General features: G+C 41.2%; 1 protein-coding gene and 1 pseudogene across 1 annotated transcript in view; one reads left to right on the top strand and one right to left on the bottom strand.

Annotated features, from left to right (window-relative positions):
- The window catches only part of FAT3 (FAT atypical cadherin 3), a 721964-nt gene that overhangs the window by 592514 nt on the left and 116559 nt on the right, over positions 1 to 12891 (bottom strand). The gene's annotated exons all lie outside the window — the stretch shown is intronic.
- Positions 4358 to 4821, top strand: LOC104682387 (annotated as a pseudogene).

Genomic DNA, 12891 nt, shown 5'->3' on the forward strand with positions numbered 1-12891 from the left:
GAGTGAGAAAGCAATCCAATGCAGACGGTTCAAAGAGAAAATGAATGCATAATAACTCAGTGAATTCAAATACAGTTAGGGCCATGGAGACACAGCAGATTGCAGTTCACAGCCAATGAGGTGAATGAGAGAACAACTAAGGGGCCACGTGTTGCTTGACTGTGCAAAAGATGACAGCAATCCTACAGCCTTAAGCCACTCACCAGTCTGACATCTCCACTCTCATCCCCTCCACAGCACTCCTGCTACAACCAACCAGCCACATAGCTGAAACCTGCACAAATCCTAGCCCTGCAGAAACATTTCAATGCCTTTCCCGTGCTTTCAGGATAGTAAAGACCAAAACTGGCAAGGCTGTGGCTGAAACATTTCCACCAAATTTGAGCCTGGCTTCTTTTTTTTTTTTTTTTTTGAGACAGAGTCTCACTCTGTCACCCAGGCAGGAGTGCAGTGGTGTGATCTCAGCTCACAGCAAGCTCCGCCTCCTGGGTTCACACCATTCTCCTGCCTCAGCCTCCAGAGTAGCTGGGACTACAGGCGCCTACCACCATGCCTGGCTAATTTTTTGTATTTTTAGTGGAGACAGGGTTTCACTGTGTTAGCCAGGATGGTCTCAATCTCCTGACCTTGTGATCCGCCCATCTTGGCCTCTGAAAGTGCTTGAATTATAGGCATGAGCCACCGCGTCTGGCCCCTGGCTTCTTGTTTGGCTTATCTCAAACCACTCTGCTTTCCAGCGACACTGGCCTTTTTTTGATCCTAGCCGAACACTTCCCACTTCAGGAGCTTTGCACGTTTCCCAAGTTCAACTGGCTTCCTCTTTCCTGATTTCCCATCATGAAAACATGCACAGAGTCACTGCAGCTTCCATATTCTTCAGGGCAGATTTATGTGATCTCCAAGATTACGTATGGCCCCTGTTATGTGTCCTCAGAGCACATAGAACATTTCATTTCATTTGCAACACTTACTATTATTCTAAATATATTTTAGTGAGACTATTTGACTAATATCTGTTACTCCAACTTGACTATAAACCGAATGAAGAAAGGCACTTTCTCTTTGGACATCAGTTACCCCACACAAAACATACATACTACTGGACACATAGTAGGTGTTCAATAAATATTTGTTGTTTAATGAACTACAAATGTGTTATGAAACTCCAAGAAAATATAGGATTAGATCAGTGTTTTCCCATAGAGTAAGGGGCAATTTTGACCCCCATGGGACATTTGGCAATCTTTACAGACATTTTTGTTATCACAATGAGAAGGATGCTGCTGGTATCTAGTGGGTATAGGCCAGAGATGCTACTAAATGTCCTACCTAGGACAGCCCCCGAAACACAGAACTTACAGGCCTAATATGTCAATATTATTGAGGTTGAGAAACCCTAGATTAGCGGAACTAATTCAACTATAGTGGGAAGGGTAGAGCCAATGATATATTAATAGAAAAAAGCAATTCCCAAGAGGAATTTTTTCATAGCTGAGGCACTGCATAGAGTTCCTCTGTTGCCATTGAGAGGTTCTGGGGATCATGCTCCAGGCAAGGTCAGCTCTGCATGTCTGAGGTTAGAAATTGGGTTCCCTTCTACTGGAGCTGGGATGACTTCCATCCCTACAATGTAAACCTGACTGGGTTCTGAGGTCTCCACCCACAACAGACAATTAAGGATCCATCACCTCTTGGTGGTAGAACCAAGATTTCTTCAGGAAGTATTCTCATGTAGCAAGGCCATTAGTCACCTTGAGAGCTAGAATCCCCGTTTGTTCCCAAGGACTAATGTTCTCCAGTTTTTGGCCAACCTGACTTGTATCTCACTCTTTACAGAAGCATTTAATCTGCCAACAAAATTAAGACCCCAGAAGATTAATATTCTCAGGTCAACACAGGGCCACCCCTCCAGAGGCTCGCATAATTTTCTCTGCATGACTACCAAGACCACAGCCTCCCAGGCCTTCAAGTCGCCTCACTTTTTCATGACTTTGAGGAAATCATTTTACTCTGCAGCATGGTTTACGAGGCAGTGGCTGTCAAATCCTGCCCCGCATTGTGAAACCAAGTATAATTCCCATAATTCTACCCCAAGCTACAATAACCTAAACAGATTTTAAATGCTTCTCCTTAATATCAACAGCTTCTGCAAAGGAAATAGGATCATTGCTTTGACAAGCCTTAAACTAAGAAGCCTCATTCTATGTACGTAAGTAGATAGTTTTCTTCTAGTCTACCCCTGAGTATATGTAGTTTAAAACCAAGTATACACATTGCCACTAATTATGTATTACAAATAAATAGTTTACACAGCATATGTAAACTGTGAAACGGGGAAAGCAGCAATTTTGAGCATCCACAGCAGATGTTTAGGGCAGCTGTACAGGGAAGCTGACAAGAATTTAGATGAAATTTATTTTAATGTCCCACAAGAGTCAGGGAAAGTTTGTTTAACCTTTACCAAACTATTCCACCCAAGGAGTTCAGATCTGACTTTTCTTTTAGAATAGATTTCTATTGTTGTGTTTAACATGCCTTTCCTATTTCCCTGTTTAAAAAAGAAAATCTAGAGAAAATGCTCTAGTGATTTGACCATTATGAACAAATGTCATTCAGCCACCACAAATGTAAACCCAGAAATGTGCTTTTCAATGCCCATGTTTTGGCAGCAAATGTTATAAGAGTAAATGATATTAATAAAGAATTTAGCAACAGAAAATTATGTACAGCAAGTACTTCGAGGTTTGAACTTGAATAATCCAATAGACTATACTACTGTTTTCAAGAACTATTTTCCGTCAGGAGTGGTGGCTCACGCCTGTAATCCAGCACTTTGGGAGGCCGAGGCAAGTGGATCACCATCACCTGCGGTCAGGAGTTTGAGACCCACCTGGCCAACATGATGAAACCCCGTCTCTACTAAAAATACAAAAATTAGCCGGGCATGGTGGCAGGTGGCTGTAATCCCAGTTACTCAGGAGGCTGAGGCAGGAGGATGGTTTGAACTCAGGAGGTGGAGGTTGCAGTGAGCTGATATCCCACCACTGCCCTCCAGCCTGGGCAATGAGAGGGAAACTCCATCTCAAAAAAAAAAAAAACTATTTTCCAGATCAAAAAGAAAAATGTTAGCTCCCAGCCTTATGTGGCTTAACAATACCATCCTTCCATTACTTTTACGTTTTTGGGAGAAAGAACAAACGATAAAACTGGCAAAAAGTTACTTAGACTAAATGTCTTGAACCAGAAATTTGGGCATCAACTACTCTGCCTCACACATATTTTTGCAAGATCAAGTACCAGGCATTCAAGAAATTTGTTGAATTGGGAAACAGTAGCAAACAGCTAACACAGAATAAGCTCTTAGCAGGTTGCCAGATCTTACACATCATTTCTATGTTATCTAAGCTAACTTAAAGGTTTGTGTTTCTAGAGTCAAGGATGTTAAGAGGCAGGAACTTCAGGGGCTATTTAGAGCAGCAGCCCTACCAGGGAAGAAAAACAATGCTTCTGAGGGCTGAGTATATGTCACACAGGCTGGCGGATGGCTACGATAAAATGAGGTCCCAAGCCCCGGACCAAAAGTAAGTGGTTATAATACTATTATATTTTAAAAGGGTTTGTATGGAAGACCAAAGAACATGCTTATTTGCCATCCTCTCACAGAATCTTAGATGAAAGTCGTATAGTCTACAGCTCTACTTCTCCTACTTCAGTTTACTTGGATTCAACATTTCACTACCAGATCAACAAGAATAATCATCTGATAGCTTAAGATTATTTGATTGTGTTAATCATATACCTTCTGGTTATTTGGTTTTATAAAAAATGGCCAAAAAAATCAGTTCTCTTCTAGGCAATCATAATATTGATCTCTCCACTAAGTAAACATGACGCAGATAAATTATTTGTGTAATTTTGACCTTTAAAGTTCATGTAAAGGTATCAAATCTTTATCATCTGTATTATAAAATCCACATAGAGGCTGGGCGCAGTGGCTCACGTCTGTAAATCCCAGCACTTTGGGAGGCCAAGGTGGGCGGATCACGAGGTCAGGAGATCAAGACCATCCTGGCTAACACGGTGAAACCCCGTCTCTACTAAAAAAATACAAAAAATTAGCGGGGCGTGGTGGCGGGCACCTGCAGTCCCAGCTACACGGGAGGCAAAGGCAGGAGAATGGCATGAACCCGGGATGTGGAGCTTGCAGTGAACCTGGGACGTGGTGGCGGAGATGCGCCACCGCACTCCAGCCTAGGAGACAGAGCGAGACTCTATCTCAAAAAAATAAAATAAATAAAAATTTAAAAAAATCCACGTAGAGTCTATAGGAGTTGGAGACCCTGCAGGACTATCTGTCATGGCAGCTGGGCTATTAAGTTTGAGCACTCTCGGTCTTTTGGAGGCAGCGGCAACGCAAAGGCTCCTGGCCACCCACGTCCGTTGGGAATCCAGCTTCTCCAGGACTGTGGTCGCCCGTCTGCTGTGGCGTGAAAGCAGCCCTCCGAACTTACCATACACTGGCAGGAGGACCCAGATCCCGAGGACTAAAACTTCTGTGAGAAGAACCCAGACTCCCATTGTTACGACAAGGACCCCGTTTTGGACATCTGGAACATGCGAGTTGTCTTCTTCTTTGGCGTCTCCACTGTCCTGGTCCTTGGCAGCACCTTTGTGGTCTATCTGCCTGATTACAGGATGCCAGACTGGGCCCATCATGGAGCTGAGATGCTTGTGAAATACCAAGAGGCCAATGGCCTTCCCATCATGGAATGCAACTGCTTCCACCCCAGCAAGATCCAGCTGCCAGAGGATGAGAACTGACCAGTTGCTGAGTGGAGCTCAAGAAGCACCACCTTCCCCACCCCTTGCCTGCCATTCTGACCTAATTAAAGGGGCTGAAAGTCTGAAAAAAAATCCATAGGCGTCAATGCATACCAATCTGATGTTTTTGAAACTTTGTACTTTGTTGTGTCTGTTTGATTTTGGGATTGATTTTGGAAAGACTGTCCTACTATATCTTGTTATTCCTTCTCCACTGATTCCATTTTAATTTTATTTTCAATTTCCTTTTATAACATGTTCATAATTTATGTGACATACTGTGTCCCCTTGATTCTAGACTAGGGTCACCTCAAAACCACTAACCTATAACTGCAAAAAACAATGTGCATATACTTAACATTACTGAACTGTACATTTAAAAATGGCTAAGATGGTCAATATTACATGTTTCTTTTTTTAAACAATTCAAAATTATATATAAATATATATACACACACATATATAGATGTGTGTGTATATATATATATATATATATCTAAATAAGCCTTCTCTAGGGATGGTACTTTTAAGGTTTTTTATATAAGGTGCAGAACACCTGAGCTTTACGGCAGAGCCACAATATTTTTGGAATGAGAGTGGGAGGTAGTAGTTATTGACTGCATAATTTCACACAATTGCCTCACTTAAACCCAAGGACATACACAATAATTATAATACATCACCTTCTGTCCATCATCTGATCAACTGCAAAACTCTTGCCTGTCAAGAAAGCCACTTAACCTAAATAACAAGTCAAAGAGTGAAACCTTCGATTTGAAATCATTTGGGAATTTTGAATACATTTGGTGTCTAAGTCAGGAGGGAAAGACAGGTGGGGATAATTTTTCCTTTTCTTTCTTTTCTTTTCTTTTTTTTTTTTTTTAACAAAAACAAGTGTTTAGGTTTCTCATGTAGACCAACAGAAGATAGATCTAACACATAAGATGGGGACAAATGGACTACAGGTAACTCCCAAAGATGCTCAGAATGAACAGAGGACAGAGATGGTTTCATGTCTAACGTTGCTGCTGCGGCATCATCAGACATCGCGGCGACATCATCAGACATCGCGGCGACATCATCAGACATTTAATGTAGTAAGCATTTCTCCTTTGTAATATATGCAGAGCTCATCAAGATTCTGGTGACACCAGTCCCTTCTGGATAAGAATTTCCACGGGTCTAATCAGTGGTGAACACGCAGGGCAGTGCCTCCAGCCTGACATTCCCTCACGTAAGCCTAATTTAATTGTGGCCAATTCTTATCTGAGTCAGCTCTTCACCCATAGAAGAGAGAAACTCTGAACAGGTTTCACACATGCTGGCCTAGGGCTGTTTCGACTGACATCTTCCATAATTGAGGCAGCTATCTTTTCTCCTTCAGGTAATGTTTCCACATTCTACCAGGGAAAGAATGATAAGCTAGATATGAATGAAAGGCATTATTTGCAAGTGGGGTGTGCCCTTCTAACTCATGGGCAGAATCACTTCTTTATTGACAGCATTTTCTGGAATCCCACTATAGATGATTAAAATCAAAAAGAAAGAAGAAAAACCTTAGGCAATAGATCAGCTTTTTTGTAGAAGGTATAAAATGGATCCTGATAAAAGTGGAACCTGTCAAAAGTCATAAGGCATAATTTCATTAAATTTTAATTTTGTTAAAACTAAAAATGCATTACTCTTACTTTTAAAGATCTACCAAATGGAATGATGTTACTCTCCTTTTTTTATTGAGACAGGGTCTCAGTCTTTCACCCAGGCTGGAGTGCAATGGTGCAATCATGGATGGCTGCAGCCTTGACTTCCCAGGCTCAAGGGATCCTCCCACCTCTGCCTCCTGAGTAGCTGGGACCACAAGTGCATGTCACCACACCTGGATAATTTTCATGTTTTTAGTAGACACAGGGTTTTGCCATGTTGCCCAGGCTGATCTCAAACTCCTGGGCTCAAGCAATCCACCTGCCTCAGCCTCTGAAAGTGCTGGGATTACAGGGTGAGCCACCACACCTGGCCTCCCTCTTTAAGTCATTACTCTCCCTTCTTCATGATCTCACTTTAAATGACAAGACATGGCAAAATACTTGAATACTGGTCAACTACATTGCTTACCAATTCAATTTTCACCCTCAATTTTCTCACCAACTGTAATCTATTTAAACTGAGGAGTAAATGCAAAAGTTTTTCTCCCTTTTAGCTTTTATTGGGGAGAGGGGGAATCAAGGAAGAACCATGATTAAAGAGATGTTTTAGGTAGAGTATAAATGCTTTGTAGCTCCTGTGTATGAGATATAACTGAGGAGAGTACCAAACATCCTGCCCTTCCTTCAAAAATGCCTTGCTACTGTTTTCATGGAGAAAAAAAAAAATACTTTTAAGGTAAGATGTAGATTTATGAGGCAGAAGTAGAGAGAATGATAATTTGAACATAATTAGAGTTTATAAAAAACTTTCATGATTTTTCTAGTTTTTGATGAAGGCTAGAATCTGGAGAATTTTGATTATGTTACGGGACTTACAGCTTTAAATTCTCCACCAAATAAGGGGATTAGGAGAGAAAACACACTTGTATATAGAGAAGAGAAGAAGGCAAGGTGCAGAGAGACAGCTGGATGGACACTGATGACTTACTACACCATCCTCTTGGTCCCAGGTCCCAGGGCCAGCTGCTGCGTTACTTGAATCCTTGACTCTCTTATACTAGAATTTCAGTGATTCCAGGGTAAGTCAGAGAATTAAATTACTAATATGACTTAAGGAGAATCTGAAACACACAGGAATCACTATTATAATAAATATTTGTAACTTTACAAAGGATCAGACCAATGGTGCTGAAGCCCAAATACCATTAACACGATTCCACACGTGGAATCACAAAGGAGCTGAATGACCTAAGACAGCTGTTTGACCTCTTCATTCCTCCCCAGTTATTTGGGTAGGACTTATAAGTATCTGGCCTTCTGTTCTGCTGATTTTCAGCTTGGTTTCCAGTTTTTATACATACAAATATGGTGCTTGGGTTCTTAGCATGACCTTGGAGCCATCAATTATCTAAAATTTCTACTTTTTAATGCTGAGATCACTTAAACCCCACTGTTAAGTACACTGGTCCTGCAACTCAGTTTAATTCAGCCAACATTTATGAAATACCTAGCAGAGATCAACTTCAAGGAAATTAAGGGAGGGAAAATACTAATATAACACGGCAAATACTATAAAGCAAGGAAACGAAGGGCTGTGAGGACACAAAGCAGGGACTAACTGCTGTGTAGGAGCAAGAAAATGGAGGAACTCTATGGAATAGAAGGCAATACATAGTATCTTACTAAGTGCCTACCAAGTGCCAGATATTGCGATCATGTATGCCTTAAATACATTATTTTATTTTATCCTCACAATAACCTCAGTGGGTATCATTATCTCCATTTTACAGATGGTAAAACTGAGGTTTGAGGGTGCCCAAGGGAGAGAATACAGTCATGGGTTTTAGTTTCTGTTTCTGGTTGGGCCAGTAAAGCCCCTTCTTCAGCCCTCTTTTCTGCTTATCACTAAAGACAGAAACCAAAAACCATGTCTTCAAGCTGCTAAAAGCCTAAAACAAAACAAAACACAGTAACAACAACAACAAATTAAGGCAGGTTGGACAAGCTTGGGTAATTAAGGTATTTGGCTTATGTTCCCATTCATATGTGGTAGAGCTATAATTCCAACTTCAGTGCATTTCATTCCAATGCCTAGGCTCTTACCTACCATGTTATTATGCTCTCATCTGAGGTGGATCACAGAAGACAGAAACAATTCTAATGATTAACTGGAATCTTTTTGGCCCAAAATCCAGAGGGAGCAGCGGAAGTGAAAACACAGATGTGGGAAAGTGCAAGAACTGTCTAAGAAAGAATCAGTGACCCAGTTTAGTTCAACTGAAGGAAGCTCATACACAGGGTGAACAAAGCTTAAGCCCTAAATGTCAAAATGAAGACCATGAACTTTAATCTTGGGCACTTCAGGAGCCCCCTCCCTGCCTGATTTTCCTTTAATGATCAGGTTAGCACCATGATGGAAGAGCTGCTTCAGGAAAATGATGGCTCTTGTAGCTAACATGTGTGAGATATAATTGAGGGGAGTAGAGAGATAAGAAGCAGAAGGGTTTGATAAAGAGCCCCAAACTGAAAAAGAAAACAGCATGGCCCTTTAGTCAAGTTAATTTATCCCAGCTTTAGTACTTTCTACATGTATTATTGTTTAATGTATTATTTTTCCACTTATAAATCCCAATGATTACATGCAAAAACAATTTTTTGTCAGCAAATTTTCTAAATGAGTGGGTCTCAAGAACATAGACCAGAAAATTCCATTTGAAAATCAAGAAAATCTGAGTTCCAATTCAGTTTTTCATTTACTTTAGACTACACTGTGTTAGGACATTCACAGAGCCAAAGACAAGAAGGTTAGTACCTCAGTTCTGGAGTATCTAAGTCCATGATGAATGAAAAGAAGTTGGCCGGGCGCGGTGGCTCAAGCCTGTAATCCCAGCACTTTGGGAGGCCGAGAGGGGCGGATCACGAGGTCAGGAGATCGAGACCATCCTGGCTAACACGGTGAAACCCCGTCTCTACTAAAAATACAAAAAAAAAAAAAACTAGCCGGGCGAGGTGGCGGCGCCTGTAGTCCCAGCTACTCGGGAGGCTGAGGCAGGAGAATGGCGTGAACCCGGGAGGTGGAGCTTGCAGTGAGCTGAGATCTCGCCACTGCACTCCAGCCTGGGTGACAGAGTGAGACTCTGTCTCAAAAAAAAAAAAAAAAAAAAAAAAAAAAGAAGTCAAGACATGGTTTTATAGTCACTTTGTAAGAAAGAAGGTCAGCTGCTTCCAAAACACCCATGACAGACACTTTAATAAGAAGGGGTTTACTGCTAAACTAACACTCCACACCTGCCCTGAGGGGCTATGTTTAGTGCTATTTTACCATTATCTGCATTTCATGTGCTTCTGCCACAAGCGTTTATTTTGTTAAACAAACTATAATATATGACCTGCCTGAAGAGAAAATATTTATTCAGATCAGAAAAGGACTTTTAATACCTCAGAGAGGTTTTCATGAAACTCTCATTTAGGAAAAAAAAAAAAGAAGAAGAAGAAATAAAACATACCTTATATGCACTGCATTTCATTATCTATTCAACCACAGATAATACTTAACTGTGCAATAGCAGTGCTAAATCATGTTAAATTATTCTTGATCTACCACATTTTAAAGATAGGCTGAAACTTATCTCAAACAGCCCTCCTAATTATATATTTTATCTGACATGATAAAGTATTTCATTACAGGTTTTGTTTTCTTAACATTCAAACAACTGTGTATAGCATTCAATAACATCTGAAAAGCTGTAAATGTATGTTTCTTTCTCTCTCTCTCTCTGTCTCTCTCTCTCAAGCGCACACACACACACACATACACACCCTTTACTCCTGTCAATTTCCCTAACAAGAAATCCCTTCCTTTACTCCATTATCATAATTTGCAAACTAAAGTCAATGGGAACTCATTAAAATACTTCACATTATTCAATATTTGTTGTGTTTATCAGATATTTAAAGCCTTTCCTTCCAAAGTGCTAATATTCTAAAAAAGAAAACAATTACACATTTTGAAAGGCATAATAGCAACATTCAAATGAATATTTACCCAAATAAATAATAATAAAGCAATAAAGTACTCCATTTATTTGCATATTTTTGTCTATCACCCAACACAATGCCCTTAAAGTTAATTAAAAACTCAAAACCCATGCGATACAGCTGAAGGAACTACACTCAGAACATGAAGATCTGAGTTGTACTTCTGCTTGTGTTGGGACCCTGGGCAAAACACTTAAACTCTCTGACCTTGTGCCACCTCCTCAACCTCACAGAGCTATTTATAAAATCATGTTCCTGAAAGCATCCTGAAATTTAACGGATAAACTATCTTTCATTGTACCGCTGAAGAAGCCAAGGACAAGACAATGAAAATGTCTTGCTCAGAGTTAAAAGGCAGAGGGCAACAGATAGCTCTGCTAGATTCTCCAACAGGCAGACAAATTGTTAGGACATGAATAAAGCAGAGAGGGGGACAGGGCAGCTTCCATGGATTAATGCCAAATTCTGCAATCATAAAATCTAGAAACACACTATTTTAATTTCAACATACATGGAGTTTTGTAATATTTCAAAGAGGTCTCATTTTATTTTGACTTACATAGATGGGCACATCATCATCTTTCGACGTTTACTGCATCTTAAGGTCTTAAATGGTCTCTAAGAAGGGAATGTTTTTCCTTCAGTTCTCTTTCCACTACATTTCAACTGTTTTTGTGTTTGTCTGTTAGCTTTCTTCTCATGCTAAGTGTTGCAACCTTCACTTTAAAAATGCAAAGTCATGCTAACACGGTGAAACCCCGTCTCTACTAAAAAAATACAAAAAACTAGCCGGGCGAGGTGGCGGGCGCCTGTAGTCCCAGCTACTCGGGAGGCTGAGGCAGGAGAATGGCCTAAACCCAGGAGGCGGAGCTTGCAGTGAGCTGAGATCCGGCCACTGCACTCCAGCCTGGGCGGCAGAGCGAGACTCCGTCTCAAAAAAAAAAAAAAAAAAAAAATGCAAAGTCATTTTAATGTTTGACTTTAAAAGCTTACCTGATTTCTAATGACTGTGACAAACACGTTCAAATAAAGCTGGAGCGTATTAAGTACAGGTCAAATCTTTCTCTAGTATCACCCTGTGTGCAAGCTTCATTCTTCCCCGACAGTTTCTTACTGCAGAAACTGTCAAGGTTTCTGACTCATTGATTGGTAAGGCAAGCTCCCAATGGCTTGGAAAAAGCTAACAAGCTAGAACTGGAGAGAGGGATTTTTGTTGCTTTTTTGTTTGTTTTTGGTTTTGGGAAATTTTTTGGCACTCAGCAACAGCTTCTCCTTTGCAACCTGTTCAGAACTCCTTGCATGAAGCTCCCAGGCTATCACAAAAGAGCTGGTGCTTGTGCAACCATTAAACTCTGTTTACTGTCTCAGACAAGAAACAAAGAAAGATAGGTGCCCAGCAACAGAAGCGTAGCAGGAAGAATTTAGGTTGGCCCCCAACTTTCAGAAGCTGAGGTTAAAACAAGTTAGCTAACAGGGGCAGTTTTCTTTCAGCAACTCCTTGAACCCTCAGGACTCAGCAGACTTGAGGTTTTAACAACTTGTATGGATGTATGAATGTGGAAAGGAGAATGACTAGTACCTCCTCAGGAACTGCCTGCCAAGATCTCCTTACTTTTGAGTTCTCCAAGGCTCAGTTTTTGGAAATGTGAGCTCTGGAGAAAATTCAGAAGTCACAGGCCCTTGTGGCAGGTAGGTGACAATGCGGACTCAAGGCACAAGTCTGAAAGCGCAAATGCCTGCCTCTATCCTGCCCCTCATCTACCCAAAATGAGGAGTGGGGAGACTTTTTTTTTTTTTTTTTTTTTTTTTTTTTTTTTTTTTTTTTTTTTTGAGACGGAGTCTTGCTCTGTCGCCCAGGCTGGAGTGCAGTGGCCGGATCTCAGCTCACTGCAAGCTCCGCCTCCCTGGTTCACGCCATTCTCCTGCCTCAGCCTCTGGAGTAGGTGGGACTACAGGCGCCCGCCACCTCGCCCGGCTAGTTTTTTTGTATTTTTTAGTAGAGACGGGGTTTCACCGTGTTAGCCAGGATGGTCTCGATCTCCTGACCTCGTGATCCGCCCCTCTCGGCCTCCCAAAGTGCTGGGATTACAGGCTTGAGCCACCGCGCCCGGCGAGACTTTTTGATATCCAGTCTGGAATTCCAGTATTTTAATTTCAGCAGGTGCCGAAGAAACACAGAAGCTCTTTGAGATTCTAGCAGAGACATTTATACCCCAACTCTATGTACTGCAGTTAAATTTGGAGAACAGTTCAGTTCTCCGTGATGAGCAGCAAGTCTCTGCTTAGTGTTTTCTCCGTGCACAGCACCTTGTTAGCTGGACACGGGATAAACAGTGGCAATGTCACGTTTGCCCTAGAAAACTTAACTCACCACACCACCCTTTACCAT

The sequence above is a fragment of the Rhinopithecus roxellana genome, chromosome 15 (genome assembly GCF_007565055.1).
Source record: "Rhinopithecus roxellana isolate Shanxi Qingling chromosome 15, ASM756505v1, whole genome shotgun sequence".
NCBI classification, from domain to species: domain Eukaryota; kingdom Metazoa; phylum Chordata; class Mammalia; order Primates; family Cercopithecidae; genus Rhinopithecus; species Rhinopithecus roxellana.